We start from the raw sequence: 20,714 nt of genomic DNA, 5'->3' as shown, positions 1-20,714 counted from the left end.
ATCTACCTCAAAGGGATGATGAAAGGGCTAAATTAATGAATTTTTTAATGATACATGTCTTTTCAAGGAACTCTTATTGTTCTGAAGAAAAAGACTAAACCAAATTCTATTCAAGTCTCTTTTAGTGTAGCTGGCTTTTCTAGAGCTTTTCTTTCTCTATGAAGTATTTAGAGTAAACACTGCTGGATTTCATCTACACAAAAGAATTGAGCATTTTCAACATTCCACAACTGAAAGGAATTTTTCTTGGAAAGAAGGTGCTTATGTAGTCAGTATTAGGCTCCTATTTGATTTGGGGTTTCCCTTTTCTAATGCCTACCAATTATCTGGGACTGAGAAAGTCTTATATTTATGGAAAAGTGGGAAAGCAGAGTTCATCTAGGAAGACAGAATCAGGACAAAATTGTGTACTCCATTCATCTTCAAAAATCTGCTCTTGTGGCTGTCTGTGGCCCGTAGCTATAGCTACCCAGGAAAATATTGTTCTCTGCATCTACCTCTCTTGGGGTGTGTGGGCAAATGCCTAAGAATAAAATAGCTTGAGTAACATTTTTGAGCAATTTCATCCCTCTATTTGTAAAATCCATTCATTGTATGGGAGAAATGTCAAAATATTGAGCAATCATGTACGGTGCCAGGATGAAAAACCACAGTTCTCTACGGTATTTAGCCATCTCCTGCCTTCCCAGGGTAAAACGAGGTTAGTTCCATTGAAGGCAGTATTCCATTTGGGCCAAGTTTGCAGCAATTATAAAGGGAAAAATTGGTGAGAGTTTAGCTCAGTGGTTGCAACACATATTGAAATACTCGTGGACTCACAGAAGCAACTGTTGTGACATAAAACCTAACTACAAATGAAAAGAGGGCCAGTCAGTTGGATTGAGTAAGATCCTTCTGTATTCAGTCCCAGTGCAATGCCACTGATTTGTTAAAGAATTTGGACAAATCCTTTTGGAGATTCTGAAATGAATTGATGTTTACTTCTCTTCTGGTTTCTGGTTGGCACTAGATTCTAAAGTCCTTGAATTCTCACAAGAAAACCACTCCTTTCAATATTTCTAGCCCAGTTTTGTAGGAGCCAGGGGTTTGGCGTGCTGTTATTAATAGGACAGTTAAGCTTCAGCGAAGCTTCTGAAATCAGGGATTTTTGGCCAAATTGAATCAGTCCGCCTTTTGATTTTGGCTCATCCTTTATACGGAGCATTTTTAAAGGGAGACTAAGGGGAGGCAGTATTTAATTCTGTGTTTCCAACTGGAGCTATTCATATGGCATTTGTTTGTAAAGCAACAGGAAATAATGGAAACTGGTTTTACAAAAATAAATTCTTAGGGGGTTGAGTGAACACGTGAATATATGGGGACAAAAAAGAGGATCCAGATTCCTTTATTGTATGAGCTGAAAGGGCTGGAATCACAGAATTCCAGTTTATGTTCTACAGAGGAAATCAGTACAAGAACCCTTACCATGTGAGATTGGAACTTTGTCCTGCCCGATTATCTTCCCTGGTGCTTAGTACAGTGCTTGGCATATAATAAGCACTCATTAGAGACAACAAGTGTATCTTACCCAAGGACTCTAGTGGTTCTCTGACCCCACCCCTCCAAAGCATTAAACCCATAACTTGATCAGGTGGATAGGTGAACTCCTTACCTTCCCTCCTAAAGCCATTTCTTCCAAACTTGCCATCACTGTTGACAATGCTACTGTACTCTGGTTAGTGCTCTTTATTGGTTTCATGAAAAGTGTTATGTGGAAAAAATACTAAATGAAGTATAATTTCCAATAGAGAATATGTAAAGTGCATTACTGTGTTCCCAAGGTCCCAAATAATTGGCCTAAACCATTATAAACAAACTTAAAAACTGATTGAATACACAAAATAGATCAAATAGCAATAGAAATATCCCCCCAAAATGAAATATTTTGCATTAGTTTTTTTGTGCATATGTAAATTTAGTTTTCAAAGTGTTACTTTTCACATCTTCAGTAAAGACACTTAGTGTCATTAGCATTAAAGACATTTATGTAACAAAGATATCTTGAAATGGGTTATAATCATTCTATTGAAGCCAGTCAAAATATTTCAAAGGGAGGGGAGGGAAATGCTTAAGCCAAGGTAAACTGGTAAACTTTATCTATTATCTCAAGGTGAAAGCATCCCTAAGTAAAACTGGCATTAAAATTCAATAGCACTCCAAAGCTCCCCTGTGCAGCAGTGGCTTGGGAGGGAGCTGAGGGAGGAGTCACAAGTTTACTGTGCGGAAGGCGGCAATGGAAAACCACTTCCGTATTTTTACCAAGAAAACTATATGAATACACTACCAGAATTATTGCAGTTAGAGGTGGGGCGTTCTGGGAGAGATGTGTTCTTAGTGTCATTATCGATCAAAGATAACTGGCCACCATAAGACAAGACAAATTATGGAAGAACAGGAAAAGAAGATATTAAAAAGGGGAATTGCTGTGCCACCATCTTGCTGTCACCTTTGACTCTGCTATTTTTATCTAAAATTCTGTCAGTCTCTAACTCCTGCTTGGTTTCCCCTCTGATTTTCATGACTCTTTCCCTTCCTAATAATAATAATAATAGTAACAATAATTGTGGTATTTATTAAGCGCTTACTGTGTGCCACACACTGTTCTAAGTGCTGGGGTAGATTCAAACTAATCAGGTTGGACAAAGTCCTATCTCCTCTCCTCCCTAACTCAAGTTGTCATCAAATCCGGGCAGCCTCGTCATTTTCCCTACCTAAAGCCTCTTCCCTCTTCAGTCTAACCTGCATATTAGGCTGATTGTATAATCTCTTCAAATGCCTTTTAACATACATCGCTCCCCTCCCAACCAACCTGTATGCTGTCCATCTCTACTCACAAAAACTAAAATCTCGTAACTGTTGGTGTCAGAACGCTTCCCCTAGCTACCTCCTTCTTATCTTTCTGATACTCCACATCTCTTACTCATTTTTCCTCACATTTCAAGCCTCTAAAATACCTTGCTCATGACATTCCTGTCTCTGAACTTTCCTCAGTGGTGCAGGTAAACTGGCGCCAACTAGAACAGGGTTCCGGTAAGAAAAGGAGAGTTGAAACAGTTGTTCTGGTTTCCCTACAGCTGCATCAAATGTCACAGACCCAAGAGGGCAAAGCAGTGCCACTAGACGGTGGTCACGGGGCAGAGCGTATCCCCAACCTGCTCCCTTCGCCCACCATGGTGGTTTTCAAGGAGTAAGCATTGCCAAGCGAGGTAGGCCAAGGTAACTCTGTTAGGGGAACAGGGTTACACTGTTTGGTACATTTCCAGCTTGTTCCAGTTGCCCTGGCCAGTCATCCAGATACCCATTCCGTTGATACTCCTAAAATCTCCTTCTGTTCTGAGCCCGGTTTAGCGGCAAACAAGGCAGTGGTGGACATCAGGACGCTGGTTTACTGAAACCTGTAAACCAAGAACATTTCTGGGATGGGAACACTCACATTCCTGAGATACTGAAGATTTCAGCGGTCTGTTAGGCTAGCCCACAGACTGTGGGCTCAATCGACTTGCCCCCTCCTTCTCCCTTACCTTGCTGCTCTCATACTACAACCCAACCCACACACTGTAATCCTCTAAAGCCAGCCTACTCAATGTACCTCAGTCTTGTCTATCTCATTGCTAACTTTTCACCCACATTCGGCCTCTGGCCCATAACATCCTCCCTCTTCATATCCAAAAGGCAATTACTCTCCCAACCTTCAAAGCCATACTGAAGGCACATCTCTTCCATGAGGCCTTCCCTGACTAAGCTCTCATTTTCTCTTTTCCCACTCCCTTCTGTGTCACCTTTGCACTTGGATTTGTTCCCTTCATCCACCCTCTCCCACCTGCCTCACCCCCCACTGTACATATAAATCTGTAATTTATTTATTTCTATTAATGTCTGTCTCCCCTTCTAGACTGTGGTGGGCAGGGAACGTGGCTACCGACTCTATTATATTGTTATATTGTACTATCCCAAGCACTTAGTACAGTGTACTGCACACAGTGTGCAATAAATACCATTGGTTGACTGATTTCAGCAGCAGATGGGGAGCACAAATCTTACTCTCCAATTCTTCTCAGGTCTCTGCTGAATTCCTCCATAGTTTTGATGTTCCTCTTCTGTCATGGAGCCCAGAATAAAACTTGGTACTGACCTGTGGCTGACCAGTACTGAGAACAGTGGCGGAATTTAGTCTGATTTCCTCCTTTCTGTATTTCTTGATGCATTCCAATTTCTTGTTTACTTTTGAAACTACAGCTCGTTGATGGTTCTTAGTTGGCTTGTTATCTATGATAACTCATAGACTTTTTTTCCATCTTTGCTGATAACCAGACTATCTTCATCCTATATTTAGTCATTTGCTTTTTCCTCCCCAAGCCCTGTCCGAATTTCCTTTCCACAATTGTCCTTTATTCTCTTTGTTTATGAACACATCTGGAGTTTACCAGTCTCTGAATACTCTCTAAGGTCCTGATTAACTTAGTGGCTCATCCTCAGCATTTGTGTATAAATTATAATTTAATTAAATTCATTATTTTGATTACTCGAGATATTTTCAAGTCTGTCTCCCGTACAAATCAAAGTGACATGTTCCTTGCCCACCTGTCTACAGTAACTTGCACTTCCAGTAGACATTTAATAAATGCTATTACTACTGTTAATACTACTACTACACTCTATTTGCTCTTTAAGCAATCCTATTCTTCCTCCTATTGCATAATAGTTTGGCATCATTACTTAAATGCTTTCCACTTCCACCATCTGGAATATTTTCAATAATATTAAAATATTTCCAGACCCATAATCAACTCCTGGGGTACATCACTTGTTGTGTCATCTGAGGTGAAACCTTGGAAGATGAGTCTGTGATGGGTCATTTTAGATGAAAAAAATAGGGATGTTTAATTGTACAGTTCATAATTATGAGACTGGATGTCAAGGAAGACCACCATTAAACTCTGTCACTAACTCTCCTATTTTGCATCTGTCAGAGACAGAATTCTGAAGTGATAGATTGTTGGTCTAACCCACAAGGAATCATCATCATCATCATCAATTGTATTTATTGAGCACTTACTATGTGCAGAGCACTGTACTAAGCGCTTGGGAAGTACAAATTGGCAACATATAGAGACAGTCCCTACCCAACAGTGGGCTCACAGTCTAAAAGGGGGAGACAGAGAACAAAACCAAACATACTAACAAAATAAAATAAATAGGATAGATATGTACAAGTAAAATAAATAAATAAATAAATAAATAAATAAATAGAGTAATAAATATGTACAAACATATATACATATGTACAGGTGCTGTGGGGAAGGGAAGGAGGTAAGATGGGGGGGATGGAGAGGGGGACGAGGGGAATGTCTTATGTTGTTAGGATCTTTCAATACTACTCCACTAATGAATATCCCCCGGATACACTCCTCCAGTCCCTGCCCATGAATTTGACTTGTGTGGTCCAGATCATATTTTACCATTTTGTTAGTAAGTGTGAGATACAGGAGAGTTTCAAAAACTTTCCCAAAGCCAAGATAAATTTGAACTATTGTCTCTTTTGAATGAATAGATGTGAAGCTTTGTCAGAGCTGAAGATGAATATGGTAGTTTCTGCACCTCTGCTGCTGTTAACACCAATGGTAATCAACTTTAAATTTCAGGCATACCCCATAGCTCAACTGGATTATGTTTCTGAAAACGTGGTTGAATAATAATGATAGTATTTGTTAAGCGCTTACTATGCACCAGCACTGTTCTAAGAGCTGAATACTGAATAGTTGTATCAAGACGTTTGTTTTTTCGTAGATTTACATGATATAAATTAGGATCTGTTCCAGGTTCACTGGAAGTACATAAACACTGCTCTCGTGAGATACAGTTTTGCTAAAACATGTGATAGAATGCTGTTGGTAAAATATGACATGTTCTCTGACAATGTGCACTTTATGGATAAAATGCAGTATGTTGTTGGAAGAAATGGTTGTGTGAATGTGGCAGTCCACAGCACAGGTACTATAACGTAAGAGTCTTGAAAAATGTTATCTCTGCATTGAGAGAACTGAATGTAATATGAAATTCATTTACATGCTATATACTCTATGATGAATGTCATTAAACTATTGTTTAATCTTTACTGAAGATATTCAAAACATAACATCTCAATACTAAATGCATGAGGAGCTGTTATGTGATTATGAATCTTTGCAGGAGACAGCAGAAATAGAAGTTTGCTGCTATAGTGGTTTTTCAATTTTAGTGAAGAATTTGTCCAATTTGGGTTGAAAAACAGCCTTCTTCAGTTCTTCTTAAAGCACCTGGTAGCAGACTGACACCTGAACACCTCTTTATATTTTTGAAGTCTCCTCTCTATTAGAGTCATTTTCAAACATATTTCTAAATTAATCTGCTTTCTTGAAAATTGATGAAAAAATTTTAATACCACGATTTTAGCTGGTGGTGGAGGAACCATAACTTCTCCACCCACTTCAGCATCTTGTGAATGATGTGCTGAATGGTTGTTTAGTGACATTCTTACTGAACAGAAATTCCTCTGAGTGAAATTCAACTAACTCATCAACATATAAATCAGCAATTTCTACAGTAAATTGCCTCCCCATTTCAGCAGCTTCTTTATCTGCTCTGGGGTCTCTTCAACATCTTGAAAATATGTCACAAAGTCAGAGCTCTAAGATACATTCATTGTATTCATTCGTTCATTCAACTGTATTTATTGAGCACTTCCTGCCTGCAGAGCACTGTACTAAGTGCTTGGAAAGTACATTTCAGCGATAAATAGAGAGACAATCCCTGCCCACAATGGGTTTACATAGACTGCTTAATCCAAGTTGAGGATGAGGGAAGTAATAATAATAATAATAATAATGGCATTTGTTAAGCGCTTACTATGTGCCAAGCACTGTTCTAAGCACTGAAGTGGGGAAGAGATTTACGTACCTGAAGTGTTTGGCTGGAACATTGGGGCCGGATGGGCAAATGCTTAGAGAAGCATCGTGACTCAGTGGAAAGAGCCCAGGTTTTGGAGTCAGAGGTCATGGGTTCGAATTCCGGCTCCTCCAATTGTCAGCTGTGTGACTTTGGGCAAGTCACTTACCTTCTCTGTGCCTCAGTTCCCTCATCTGTAAAATGGGGATTAAGACTGTGAGCCCCCTGTGGGACAACTTTATCACCTTGTAACCTCCCCAGCGCTAAGAACAGTGCTTTGCACATAGTAAGTGCTTAATAAATGCCATTATTATTATTATTATTATTATTATTATTATTATTATTATTATTCTCTGTGCCTCAGTTACCTCATCTGGAAAAAGGGGATTAAGACTGTGAGCCCCATGTGGGACAGCCTGATTACCTTGTATCTCCCCTAGCACTTAGAACAGTGCTTGGCACATAGTAAGCGCTTAACAAATGCCAAAATTATTATTATTATTACTTGCGGGAAAGCCTCAAACAATACAGTTAAAGTCCCTCTGGTTGGTTGTATTGTGGGGTGGTTGTACTATGGGGTATGTCTGAATGGAGAACTTGATTATTCAGATTGTGGGGCATTCAAGCTGTTTTTCTTCTCCACCTTCTCCCTATTGCTTCTGGCCTTTTGGCTATTTTACTGCCCTTTAGCTCCTCTTTCAGAAGTGGGACAAGTGAAGGAAATGGAACTCAAAGTAGTCAGTTTCACAGTTTGAGAAGCAGCATGGCTCAGTGGAAAGAGCCCGGGCTTTGGAGTCAGAAGTCATGGGTTCAGATCCCGGCTCTGCCAATTGTCAGCTGTGTAACTTTGGGCAAATCACTTAACTTCTCTGGGCCTCAGTTCCCTCATCTGTAAAATGGGGATTAAGACTGTGAGCCCCCTTTGGGACAACCTGATCACCCTGTACCTCCCCAGCACTTAGAACAGTGCTTTGCACATAGTAAGAGCTTAGTAAATGCCATTATTATTATGATTATGATTATTATTACTCCCTTCAGTATCTTAGTTTAAAAGTTTGTTTTAGTGAGCGTGGAGTGGACAGATTCCCATTCCCTGTTCATAAAGGAAAACAGGAAAAAGGAGAGAGAGTCCAGGTATACGTGTGTATGTGTGTGTGATGGCAAAAGGCTGAATATATATAAAGCAGTGGTGCTTAGCTGAGGGTTTTGTTTGTCCTGCAATATCTTGGCCAATTGAGAAGTTTTGTATTGCTTTTCAAACTCTTCCCATGGCTTCTTTAATGAAATGTTTGCCTAAATACACAGGGAAAAATTTGAGAAAGATATCAAGAAAAAATGCTAAAATGATGAAAACTAACAATTTCAACACTAGCTTTCTTCTCTGAGGGTTTCTATTATGTCTGGATTGCTTCATACATTACAGCTCATTGGACAAAGTATGTCTTAGATCATCTTGATAGTATATAATAGTGCTAAGCATTGACAGCTTAAAGTAAGAAAGTAAAAAGTAAGAAAGTAAACTAAGAAAGATTAAAGGAAAACAATTCCTAGGAAGACAGATGAAAAGGAATTAAAATTTGAGGGGCAATTTGAATGATATCTCAAGTTTAGGATTAGGTTATCATCATCAATGGTATTTATTGAGCACTTAATGTGTACAGAGCTCTGTACTAAGCGCTTGGGAAAGTATAATACAACGGAGTTGGTAGACATGTTACTTGCCCACAGTAAGATACAATTTAGAGGGTTATTCTTCCAAATGTTTTACTCCACTAGACTGTAAACTCCTTGAGGGCAAGGATCACATCTCCATACTCTATTGTACTCTTCCAAGAGCTTAGTTCGATGCTCTGCACACAATAAGGGCTCAATAAATACCATTCATTGACTGCTAGGTTCTCCATCCCCACTGATGAAATTAGATAAAAGGAAAATATTTTCTGATAGTGAAAGTAATAAAATATTGGAATGAACCACTAATGAAGGTAACAGAATACCTGGCCAGATTCTCATCCGTCTGGACGGTTTAAGAGACTTCTTACTCGAAGCAGAGGAATGGACTAGTTGGCCACTCAAGATCTCTTTGGCCCTATGATTCTTTCATTTTTATTCTTCTAAAAATGGGTGGAGGATAGAACTTTCCCAAGAAAAAGAACAGGAGCAGGAATATCATATTTCCCATGGGTATTTAGGGATCTGTTTTTAAAAGAAGCTTAGTGACTAACATGCACATGCCTAAAGGCCTTGCATGTGGCATGATCAGTACGGTAATTTTTTTAGCAGATGTACTATTTGGCACAAAGCACCACCCAACCCCCCTAAAGCCACCCATGGAAAGCCTGTCCTGACCTAGACCTTTAGTGAATGTTTTTTAAGTTTGTACCCTAAAGCGAAACAATTGTAAAGGACAAACTTTTTATAAACAAATGAGTCGCAGCCATACCACACAACTTGAGAGCCAAACTTGAAGTTGAGACAACACCTTCCTGGTTAGTATGTGGTCCTGAACAATTTGATTTCACAGGTTGTAGTGAAGGGTAAACAAAACCATGGATTAAAAGCAGCAAGAGGTGAATATTTTTTCTAAACAGGACTAAAAATCAAGTACATTCCAGAATGCTGGAAAAAAATCATTTCAAGCAGTACAGTTTGGCAGTGTCCTAAGGATTTGGTCCTTCATGCTAGATTTTGGTTTTAGTGCTTTTTCAGGGAGCAAGATATAATGGAGCTCACACACTTTGTATTCTCATGTTAACAACAGTTTTCGAGTAATACTGCAGATGCAATGAGCAGAATGGCTTTTGTCCTATTATCTTTTTCTTTTTTCCCCCCTTGTCTTCCATTGCTTCTGAAAGCCTTTTGTAAATTCTCTGGAATTTACAATTTTCAGGGCTTTCTGGTGGACTTCCACTTGTGCTTTAAAAACAGCATTTCATCCCTATGATTCACAGGCAAGAGGGGAAAAAAAAACCCTACACATCCAAAACAATCTGTGAGCAAAGCTTGTATTAAAAATCATATTGCTACATAATTATCCTGTTTACAGTCTTTCTTACATCTTTTCTCACAGAAAAATGTAGATTTGGATTCAAAATGGAAGGAATGCCAGAAAACTTTGGCAAGGGTATGACCGCCGAATAGTTAGGAACTGGGGCTGAGGAAAAAGAAATGTGTTTGCAATTAGGACTACACAGAGCGGATCTGATTACATCTGAGGAAAGCCAAACTGAGGAGATTTCCAGAAAGAGCTGATCGGGTGGGCCTGAGTGGATAAAAGCTCAGCCTAGGCTAGAGTCATTAAAAGGAAATAAATGGGGCCTCCTGTCTCACACTCTCATTTTACCGTTCTCAGAGCTCAGTCTTACCTCTTGAATGAAGGGAGACAAATCACCATCATTTGATGCCCTCTAATATTATAGTTCACCAGGTTTGTGTGCATTTTTCTCTCTGAATGCTGGCAATGGGCAAAAAGAGAAATGGAACAAGTGTTTCAAAGTGGTTTCAAGGTTGTTTCTGATTTTCAAAAAGACCAGTTAAGGGTAAATAGACCCGACATGGCTTTGTAACAGAAAATGGTCCCTTGAGATATCTCTGCTCACTTAATTCCTAGAATCCTAGCTACACACTTAAGAAAAGATCTCATAGAAAGGAGGTTTGAATCACTTACCTCCGCCTGTCATTTCATGTGGAGTTGCTCTATTTGCAAGCTGAAATAGTTGTGGTTCCTGTCAAGGATATAGGGAGACATGTTCTGGAAACAATTAAAGGCTATCGTAGTTTATTCCCACCTCTCCCTCACCCTTGTAACATTTTTTTCCCTAACATCTTGAATTTCTCATTGCATCTTGATTGTCTCTGAGGGGTTTTGGCTTTGCCGTGGTTTTCCACCCAAATCAAATACCATTATATCCTTCATGGGAAGAGAGGAATGTTCCACTAGCCCTTCAGAAATTCCCTACTCCCCTACCTCGCTCTCTGCCTCTCTCCCTGTTCTTTGGCCAATATTGTAGGTCTGCATTGCTCACATTGTTTGGATCTTTAAATCAACTTGTGGACAGATTGAAGCAATAATACTTTGCAGAGGTTTTTTCAAGAATCTTATAAGTGATATCACTGTCCCCACAACTGGAGAGGGAGAAACCAAGGCTGCAAAAGGAAAGGATAAAAATTTCTTTTAAACTGTGCACTTGTGACTGTTAGGCAGCTAGAACAAGTGTCTCTGAGAAGCATGTCTGACTACTGCTGGGCTTGCACCAGATTTTGGTTTAAAGGTAACCACTGATATTTTTTGTTAAGAAGCAATGTCTTTTCCAGATATTGCTTGGTAAAGAAACCAAGGCTGCAAAAGGAAAGGGTAAAATTTCTTTTAAACTGTGCACTTGTGACTGTTAGGCAGCTAGAAAAATTGCCTCTGAGAAGCATATCTGACTACTGCTGAGCTTGCACCAGATTTTGGTTTAAAGGTAACCACTTATATTTTTTTTAAGAAGTAATGTCTTTTTCAAATATTGCTCCTTAGGTCACTCAGTCAGAATCTCTGAGTCTGCCGTGGGCCACTAGCAGAGAATTCTGAGCTTCCCCACCCAGTTTCTGGGCCAACATAGTTAATTGGACAGAAAGGGACTGTGTCCAATCTTGGAGAACTTTTCTCCAAATTGTGAAGGGGATCCTGGTGTGAGGCATGGCTGGATGATCCCAACAGTCTCTCCTACATCACTGTGGAGCTCTAATATGTCTGTGTCCACACTATTGTTCTGAACTTGGGTTTTGGGCAATCTTTGACCTCCTTGCTCGCCCTTTCCCTTTCCTCCTCCTTTCCCTTAGCCATCCCAAATTTCCTTTAATAGGTATAATAATTAGAGTTAATAATAAATAATTGTAGTAGTATTTGTTAAGTGCTTACTATGCACTAAGCACTGGGGTAGATACAAGATCATCGATTCCCACATGGGGCTCACAGTTTAAGTGGAAGAGAGAACTTCCCCTCCCCACAGCACTTTCCCCTCCCCACAGAACTTGATATATTTGTACATATTTATTACTCTATTTTATTAATGATGTGTTATAGCTATAATTCTATGTATTCTCATGGTATTGACACCTGTCTTCTTGTTTTGTTTTGTTGCCTGTCTCCCGCTTCTAGACTGCGAGCCTGTTGGTGGGTATGGAGCGTCTCTATATGTTGCCGATTTGTACTTCCCACGCGTTTAGTATAGTGCTCTGCACACAGTAAGCACTCAATAAATACAGTTGAATGAACGAACTGGTGTTGAATCCCATTTTGCAGATGAATTTTACGAAAAAATTAAGTAGCTTGCTCAAGGGAAGCAGGGTGTGTCCTGGGGGGAAAAGCCTACTTAACTACTCGAGACCCTCAGTTCTTTCATCAGCTAAATGGGGATTCATTTCCTGTTCTTTCTCCTACTTAGACTGTGAGCCTCTTGTGAGACCTGATTATCTACCCCAAAGCTTAGCTTGACACATAGCAAATGCTTAACAGATATCACAATTACCATTATTATTATTTTGCAACATGACCTGGTGGAAAGACCCTAGGACATGGGTTCTAATCCCAGATCCTTCTCGTGCTTGCTGTGGTACCATGTGCAACTCACTTCTCTTCTCTGTGTCTCAGTTCCCTCATCTGAAAAATGGTGATTTAATTTCTGTTCTCCCTCCTACCTAGATTGTGAGCCTCATCTGGGATCTGATTATTTTGTATTCATTCATTCATTTGTTCAATTAAATTTATTGAGTGCTTACTGTGTGCAGAGCACTGTACTAAGTGCTTGGGAAAGTACAATGCAAGAATAAACTGACATTCCCTGCCCACAACGAGCTCACAGTCTGGGGCCGGGGTGGGGGGGGGGGGGCGGGGAGAGAGGCAGCCATCAATACAAGTAAATAATGTTGCAGATATGTACGTAAATGCTTTGGGGCTGGGGTGGGGGGAAGAGCAAAGAGATAAATAAAATTACAGATATGTACATAAGTTCTTTGGGGCTGGAGGGCGGAAAGCAAAGGGAGCAAGTCAGGGTGATGCAGAAGGGAGTGGAAGATGAGGAAAAGTGGGGCTTAGTCTGGGAAGGCCTCTTGGAGGAGATGTGCCTATCTACCCAGCACATAGAACAGTGCTTGGAACACAGCATGCTTAACAAATGCTGTGATTATCATCATCATCATTGTTGTTGTTACATAGCAGGGAAGTGGCAGAGCTAGGGTTAGAACCCAGGTACTCAAAATAATTGAAATAAGCACAGAAGGCTTCAAGAAGGCTAGGTAACCATCTTTCTGTATAAAGGAGCAGACACCATGGTCCCTTTCACCCCCTTGCCTTTTGGTTGCTGGGACGTGAGGCTCTAATGTTGATTCAGTGTCGGGCTTGATGTTCACTATTAGGAGTAGTCAGCAAGGAAGCAAATATGCTGTGCTTTTTCCTTTCTTGACTTACCAGTGAGCCTACCGCCCCTGCCAAATTGCATGGCTCGCCCCAAGCCACTCCACTTTCATCCTATATCCATTGCAGCTGTCATAATTAAGCACCCTCAGCAGCCGGAGTTCTACTGCAGAGCTCTAAAAAACTGTAAAAAAAAAAATTAAAACGTGAAAAGACGCACTCAGAACACACATCAAGAATCTGTAGTGAGTGATTATGTATTCTGCCCCTCAAAAGGGAAAAAAAATTCCACTGCACATGAATTCAGGACTAGGATTCAGGACCTAACCCTGAAATAGCAGTCCCACTCCAGTTGATTTTTCTCAGGCTCTGCACTCCCTTAGGAACAGCCCTGGAGTCAAAAGACAAAAAGAAGACAAATGACGAAAGGGAAGGAGACAGTCAATAAGATAAGAAGGAAAGAGAATAGATTAGAGAGTTTTTCTATAGAACCACAAAATGGACAGCGAGGAAACAGATAGTAATGGAAGTGCCTTCCACACTACCACCCCCTTCACCTGGAAGCATTATCCAATCTTGATTTTACTGACATTGGTCTCTCCTGTTTCTCCTCCTATCTCTCTGACCACTCATTTTCAATCTCTTTCGCGGGCCTCTCCTCTGCTTCCCATCTTCTAACTGTGGGAGTCCCTCAAGGCTCAGTTGTGGATCCGCTTCTATTCTCCATTTACACCCACTCTCTTGGACAACTCATTCGCCCCCATGATTTCAGCTGCCACCTCTGCAGATGATTCCCACATCTACATCTTCCTCTCTGTAGTCTGGCATTTCCTCCTGCCTTCAAGACATCTCTACTTTGACACCTCAAACTTAACATGCCCAAGGCTACAAAAATGTTCAGTCCATGTTTCCCCACTCCTCAAGAACCTCCAGTTGTTGCCCATCTATCTCCTCATCAAGCAGAAACTCCTTACTGTCGGCTTTAAAGAACTCAATCACCTTGCACCCACCTACCTCACCTCGCTACTCTCCCACTAATAATAATAATAATTTTGGTATTTGTTAAGTGCTTACTATGTGCAAAGCACTGTTCTAAGCGCTGGGGAGGATACAAGGTGATCAGGTTGTCCCATTTGGGGCTTCCAATCTTAATCCCCTTTTTTACAGATGAGGTAACTGAGGCACAGAGAAGTTAAGTGATTGCCCAAAGTCACACAGCTGACAATTGGCAGAGCTGGGATTTGAACCCATGACCTCTGACTCCAAAGCCCGTGTTCTTTCCACTGAGCCAAGCTGCTTCTCAACTCAGCCTGCACACTTTGCTCCGCTAGTGCTAATTACTCACCATACCTTGCTCTCTATTTTGCCACTGACCTCTCATCTACTTTTTGCATCTGGCCTGGAACACCTTCCCTATTCAATTTCTCTCCCCATCTTCAAAGCCTCTCCTCCAAGAGGCCTTCCCTGACTAAGCCCTCATTTCCTCTGTTGCACTTCCTTCTTCGTCACCCCGACTTGCTCTCTGTATTCGCCCTCCCACAGTCCCACAGCTCTCAACTGTGAGCTCACTGTGGGCAGGGAATGTTTCTACCAATTCTGTTGTTGTACTCTCTCCAGTGCTTAATACGATGCTCTGCACACAGTAAGCACTCAATAAATATGACTTATTGATTGATCAAAGGGGAAATCATGAAGACACAGAAAACTTTCATCTAACATGAAAACTCTCCATAGTACTATCCCAAACTCTGCTCCCAGAACACAAGGTTATTTTCAGCCTTTATAAGAGCCTTTATTGTATAATTTAAAGGGTATCATTCACTATCGACTTTCAAAGAGAACTGAATTTCTATATTGGAATCAAAATTCAACAATTAGCCTGAGATTGCTATGATTTTGTTTAACTAAAGGATCAGTTTTGAGAGAGAGAGATCGAGATTTTGTTCAAAGGCCATTAACCTTATCTCACCAAATGTCTACATAGTCCTCTTTCTCTGACTAGGAAAGACACAATTTGTTGATATGGTGAGAATTCAAAATTGCTCCTTGCTGAAGGAAGTGGATTAGTGAGTCCTCCCTCCATATTTCTTGGGGCTATTAAATCAATTCAAGGAATAAAATAAGAACAGTGCCTGTAAATACTTCTTCTTGACAGTTTTCAGGAGCTGATTAAATATTTGCATGGTTCAACTGCAGTCCTGAACAATCAGGCACCAAGCCCAGGAATTCACTGAAGTGCAACTCAACCCTATCCCTTGGTGAAATGTAATTCCAATTTCCTTTGTGTAGCTTGTGAAAAGGCACTTGGTATTAAGCCCTGTAGCACTGTATTACATGGATACATTTAAAAATACATATTAATGAGTCATTAGTGGGAAAATATTTTAAGTTCTGTTATAAAAATGATGTCAGCATTTAGCATTTTAGCATTATTGCTTTGTTTTCTTTTGGATATATTTGCATCTCTCTTTCCACTGGAAATTGGGTATTGAAACTGTAGCTATTCATTTGTCATGGACAACATTGGGAATAGGATTTATTGCTGCCAGAACCAGCAAAGAAGGCTAAACAAAGAGAAGTTAAGTAATTCATCAGAAATCTTGCAAAGACCCAAAATACTTTAGGATTTCCTTATGTTTATAGGGGCCCACTAACTTCCAGTGCTGAACACCATCACTTCATATAAGGTGGAGTCTCCCACTGAGTATGACAGACAAGCTTCACTCCTGAGACTTCAATACCAAAAACTGGTTAGATACGATTGATTATGCTGAAAGTGGCTTGCTCAGCATCATTTCCACTCTTTTCCTGCCAATCGTGTTCCCAATGGGGCATGAAATACAATGAGAAAGAAGGCAGGCAAAGGAGGCAGCTTATTTCAAGCGCATATGAAGGTTCTGACCATGCAGAACTCATTGTTCCTAATATAGTCAATTACACACATCTATACAAGCATACTCACATCCACGTATGTATTCGTGTATCTCCCCACATCTATACTCTCGTATTGCTTAGTAGCCATGTCCCTTTCTAATTCAAAGAAGGGTAATAAGAGTTAAATGTGCAGTCCTGAAGAGGTGTTGAGATGATGGCATTAAAATCGTATGTGTTATTCTGGTAATTGAGACGCAGCATGGCCTAGTGAATAGAGCACAGGCGTGGGAGTCAGAAGGACCTGGATTCTAATCCTGGCTCTGTCACATGTCTTCAATGTTACCTTGGGCAAGTCGCTTCACTGCTTTGTGCCTCAGTTACCTCATCCGTAAAATGAGGATTAAGACTGTGAGACCCATGTGTGACCTGGATTGTGTCCAACCTAATTAGCTTGTATCTACACTTAGAACAGTACTTGGCACATAGTAAGTGCTTAACAAATGCTATTAAAAAAAACCCTTCTAAAATGTCCCCACTAAACATAGAGCTTAATCCTAACCATACCTAACCTCTTTCTGTTGATTCCAGTAGAGTTCATTAGAAGTTATTTGATATTTCACCACAGGTTCCACATGGAGCCAACTTGTACTTCCCAAGCGCTTAGTACAGTGATCTGCACACAGTAAGTGCTCAATAAATACGATTGAATGAATGAATGAATGAATGAATGGAGCCAGTCTTAGTTATTCCATCTATTCCAACCATCTGAAGCACACTTCTCCGTAACATGCAGCGCATTTTCTTCCCATGAAAATATGTGACTAGGTAAAGAGTTTATCATATCATGCTAAGTGGTTTACTCCCCTCATTCCTTATTCCAAGAGTATGTGTTATGACCCGCAAGACATTTCTCTTTCAAGTTGTGAAGTTTTAAGTGTTCTAGAGTGCTGGGGGGAACTTCATCAAGACTTAGAAAACTGGTAGGTATCAATTAGTTTAATTAGTTAGAGAACAGGAGAATGTCCGTAGAGGTTGGTGCAAGGCGTTGGGAGTACAGAACTGAACAGCAAGGAACAGGTGGTAGTGAGGTTCCAGGAAAAATGATGTGGTAGTGAGGTTCCAAGAAAAATGATATGCAACTGAGGCACTGATTCAGAGAGGAAGAACTAACTCAAAGGCATAAAGATTTGGAGGGCAGAATGTTTTTAGTAAACTCAAATCAGAATCGATTAATCAATAATAGTTATTGAGTGCTTTTTGAGTTTAGAGCACTGTACTAAGCGCTTGGGAAAGTAGAGTACAATAGAGTTAGTAGATGCTATCCCTTAGGGTCGACAGGTTCCCTCTCTCCATCCCCCTCATCTTACCTCCTTCCCTTCCCCACAGCACCTGTATATATGTTTGTACATATTTATTACTCTATTTATTTATTTTACTTGTACATATCTATTCTATTTATTTTATTTTGTTAGTATGTTTGGTTTTGTTCTCTGTCTCCCCCTTCTAGACGGTGAGCCCACTGTTGGGTAGGGACTGTCTCTATATGTTGCCAACTTGTACTTCCCAAGCACTTAGTACAGTGCTCTGCACACAGTAAGTGCTCAATAAATATGATTGATTGATTGACTGATTGACAGATGGAACTTTGGAGGGAAGACAGGGAAAGGGGAGGAAGGAAGGAAGAGACAGGAGAAATGACAAAGGTGAGGGGCTAAAGACTAGACAGGACAGTTTTAGCTCAGTTGAATATACAGAATGAAGTAGAAGGAGGCCCAGTCAGCCTGAGAAAAGTAAGGGAAAAGCAAAGTGGTTATATGTGCGGACATTAAGTTTTATTTTGACAAATCTAACTATTCACCTGTGTCACACTGAAAAGCAGCATGGCTTAGTGGGTAGAGCATGGGCCTTGGACTCAGAAGGACCTGGGTTCTACCCCTGGCTCTGCCACGTGTCTGCTATGTGACCTTGGGCAAGTCACTTAAATTTTCTGGGCCTCAGTTACCTCATCTGTAAAATGGGGATTAAGAGTGTGAGCCCCATGGGCCTCAGTTACCTCATCTGTAAAATGGGGATTGAGTGTGAGCCCCATGTGGAAGAGGGACTGTGTCCAACCTGGTTAACTTGTTTCTACCCTAGTGCTTGGAACATAGTAAGTGCTTAACAAGTACCATACTTATTATTATTATTATTATCATAATTTTATGTAGACATAATACTGATTTCCCTTAGGCACTGCAAAGCCTAGGCTATTTAATGAACTTCAAAGAAAAAGATGGGGTGCCTCTTGGATCATCAGACCACAGTCTCCCCATCCTTCACTGGGAGAATAATACAATAACCCAGGATGGCATTATAAAATTCCCCTATAAACATTTTCCACACCAAGATTTCATTCTAATTGTATGATTTTAAAGTTTTTTAATAAAGCTTTGGTTTGAAAAATCAACTATTATGACACCTTGCTGCACAGTTTTACTGGCCATTTTTGATAACTTCAGCGGATAAGTGAAATATGAATTCCTTTTATAGAACCATCACTCTATTTCTCCCAACAAACTGTTTTTGTTTTAGTGTTTACTGATTATAAACACCATTTTAGATATTGCCAGTTTTTATAGGTGTTGAAGGGAGGCTCATTGGTCCTTAATTTCCAAATTAAATTATGGAACCTTGTCATAGGTGGAAATTATATTGGTGATTTACTCTAGTGGCTGTTTGCAGTGATAGGTTATGCACTCTTACTAGCAATTCCAGAGCTATCCCTTACAATTCCTTCCCCCATCTTTCCCTAAATTTCGGACAATACCATCCCCGACACTTGCATCCTTGGTGTCATTTTGTCTTCCCTGTTTTTTTTTTCTCCTTCTTCAGTGAATTTCTAAACCCTGCCATCAGGGATTGTGTCTTCGAATACTTTTGTATTCTCCCAAACACTTGGTACAATCCTGTGCACACTGAAAGTGCTCATTATACTATTGATGGATTGGTTGATTCACTGTAATACTTCATGGATTTCCCTTTTCCCCTTCACCTTTAGGGCACCCACTCAGAGTTGAGCCCTCGCGCTTAGTACAGTGCTCTGCACATAGTAAGCGCTCAATAAATACGATTGATGATGATGGTGATGATAACTATAGAAGCCTCCTTATATAGCTTCCTGTCTTATTTAAAATGATCGTATCCAATGCAGAATACACCATTTACTTCTCAAGAACTTTCAGTGGTTGCCCATTTCTTCGTACACAAAACAAAAACTCCTAACCATTCAAGCTTCAAGGCCCCTTATTAGTTGTTTCCCTATTACCTAACTGCTCTCTTTTGTGACTTTAGCTCTTAGTCTTTGCAGTGTTGCCCTCCTAACTGGATTTCACTCAGGACCTCTGACCCTTTTCTCTTTGCATGGAAAGCCTCTACCCAATGAAAATTTTCTTTAAATCCTAGCATTTATATCCCTTTTCCCCATCAGACCCTCCTAAAAGCAAGTTCCTGCAACTTATACTCCCTGATTATCTTCAGTTTTCTGGTCATGTCTCCCCACAAACTGATTTATCTTTTATGTTCATTATTTAAACTTCTAGACTGTAAGCCCACTGTTGGGTAGGGACTGTCTCTATATGTTGCCAACTTGTACTTCCCAAGCTCTTAGTACAGTGCTCTGCACACAGTAAGCACTCAATAAATACGATTGATTGATTGATTGATTTATATAATTGTCTAGGGTTTTTTTTCATCATTTGTCCCTAGACTTTCACCCATTCCATGTTTAACAATTCACATCTACATGACTTCCCTGTAAGCTCCTTGAGGGCAGGAACCTTGTCTTTTATTTCTATTGTACAGTCCCCAGCTCCAAATATTGTATTTGGCGCCCAGGAGTTGCTCAGTAAATACTGAAGATGATGATGAATTCCCTTCCGAACACTCAGATGGCTGCTATCCAGTACAAAGAGCCAGCTTCAGACATTTGTCCACTTTGAGGCAGGGAAAAATGTTCCATGATGCAAATGCTGTGTGATATAATAATAGTATATGGATGTCTTCTTGAACTTGCAAACCTAGAACATTTTACTGAGGGGACCTTTGAAGTCTCCCTCTTGATTCAGAGCCCTTGCATCACCACCCCCCGACATCTCCGTTCACACGGGCACAACTTGCATCTCGGACTGGGCTCTACATTTTTAACTGCCACCTGCTACCACCCCTTCTGCCTTTTGCTCTACTTGCTCACTGGCTGAAGCCTGCCCTACCATTACTCCTTATTTTCCTAGAACCGAGGGATTGCATTGTTCATTCATTCTTGCAGTTGTATTTATTGAGCGTTTACTGTGTGTTCTAGGCACTTGGGAGAGTACAGTACAATAACAGTCACAGTCTCTGCCCACAATGAGTTTACAGTCTAGAGGGAATTATTGTAAAATCCCAGGTTCAAGAGAACTTACCTCGTAACGCACACTGAGTCTTACAGGGCAAACGAGACCTA

The sequence above is a fragment of the Tachyglossus aculeatus genome, chromosome 9 (assembly GCF_015852505.1).
Source record: "Tachyglossus aculeatus isolate mTacAcu1 chromosome 9, mTacAcu1.pri, whole genome shotgun sequence".
Lineage (NCBI taxonomy): Eukaryota > Metazoa > Chordata > Mammalia > Monotremata > Tachyglossidae > Tachyglossus > Tachyglossus aculeatus.
Note: the sequence above shows the minus strand (reverse complement) of the source record.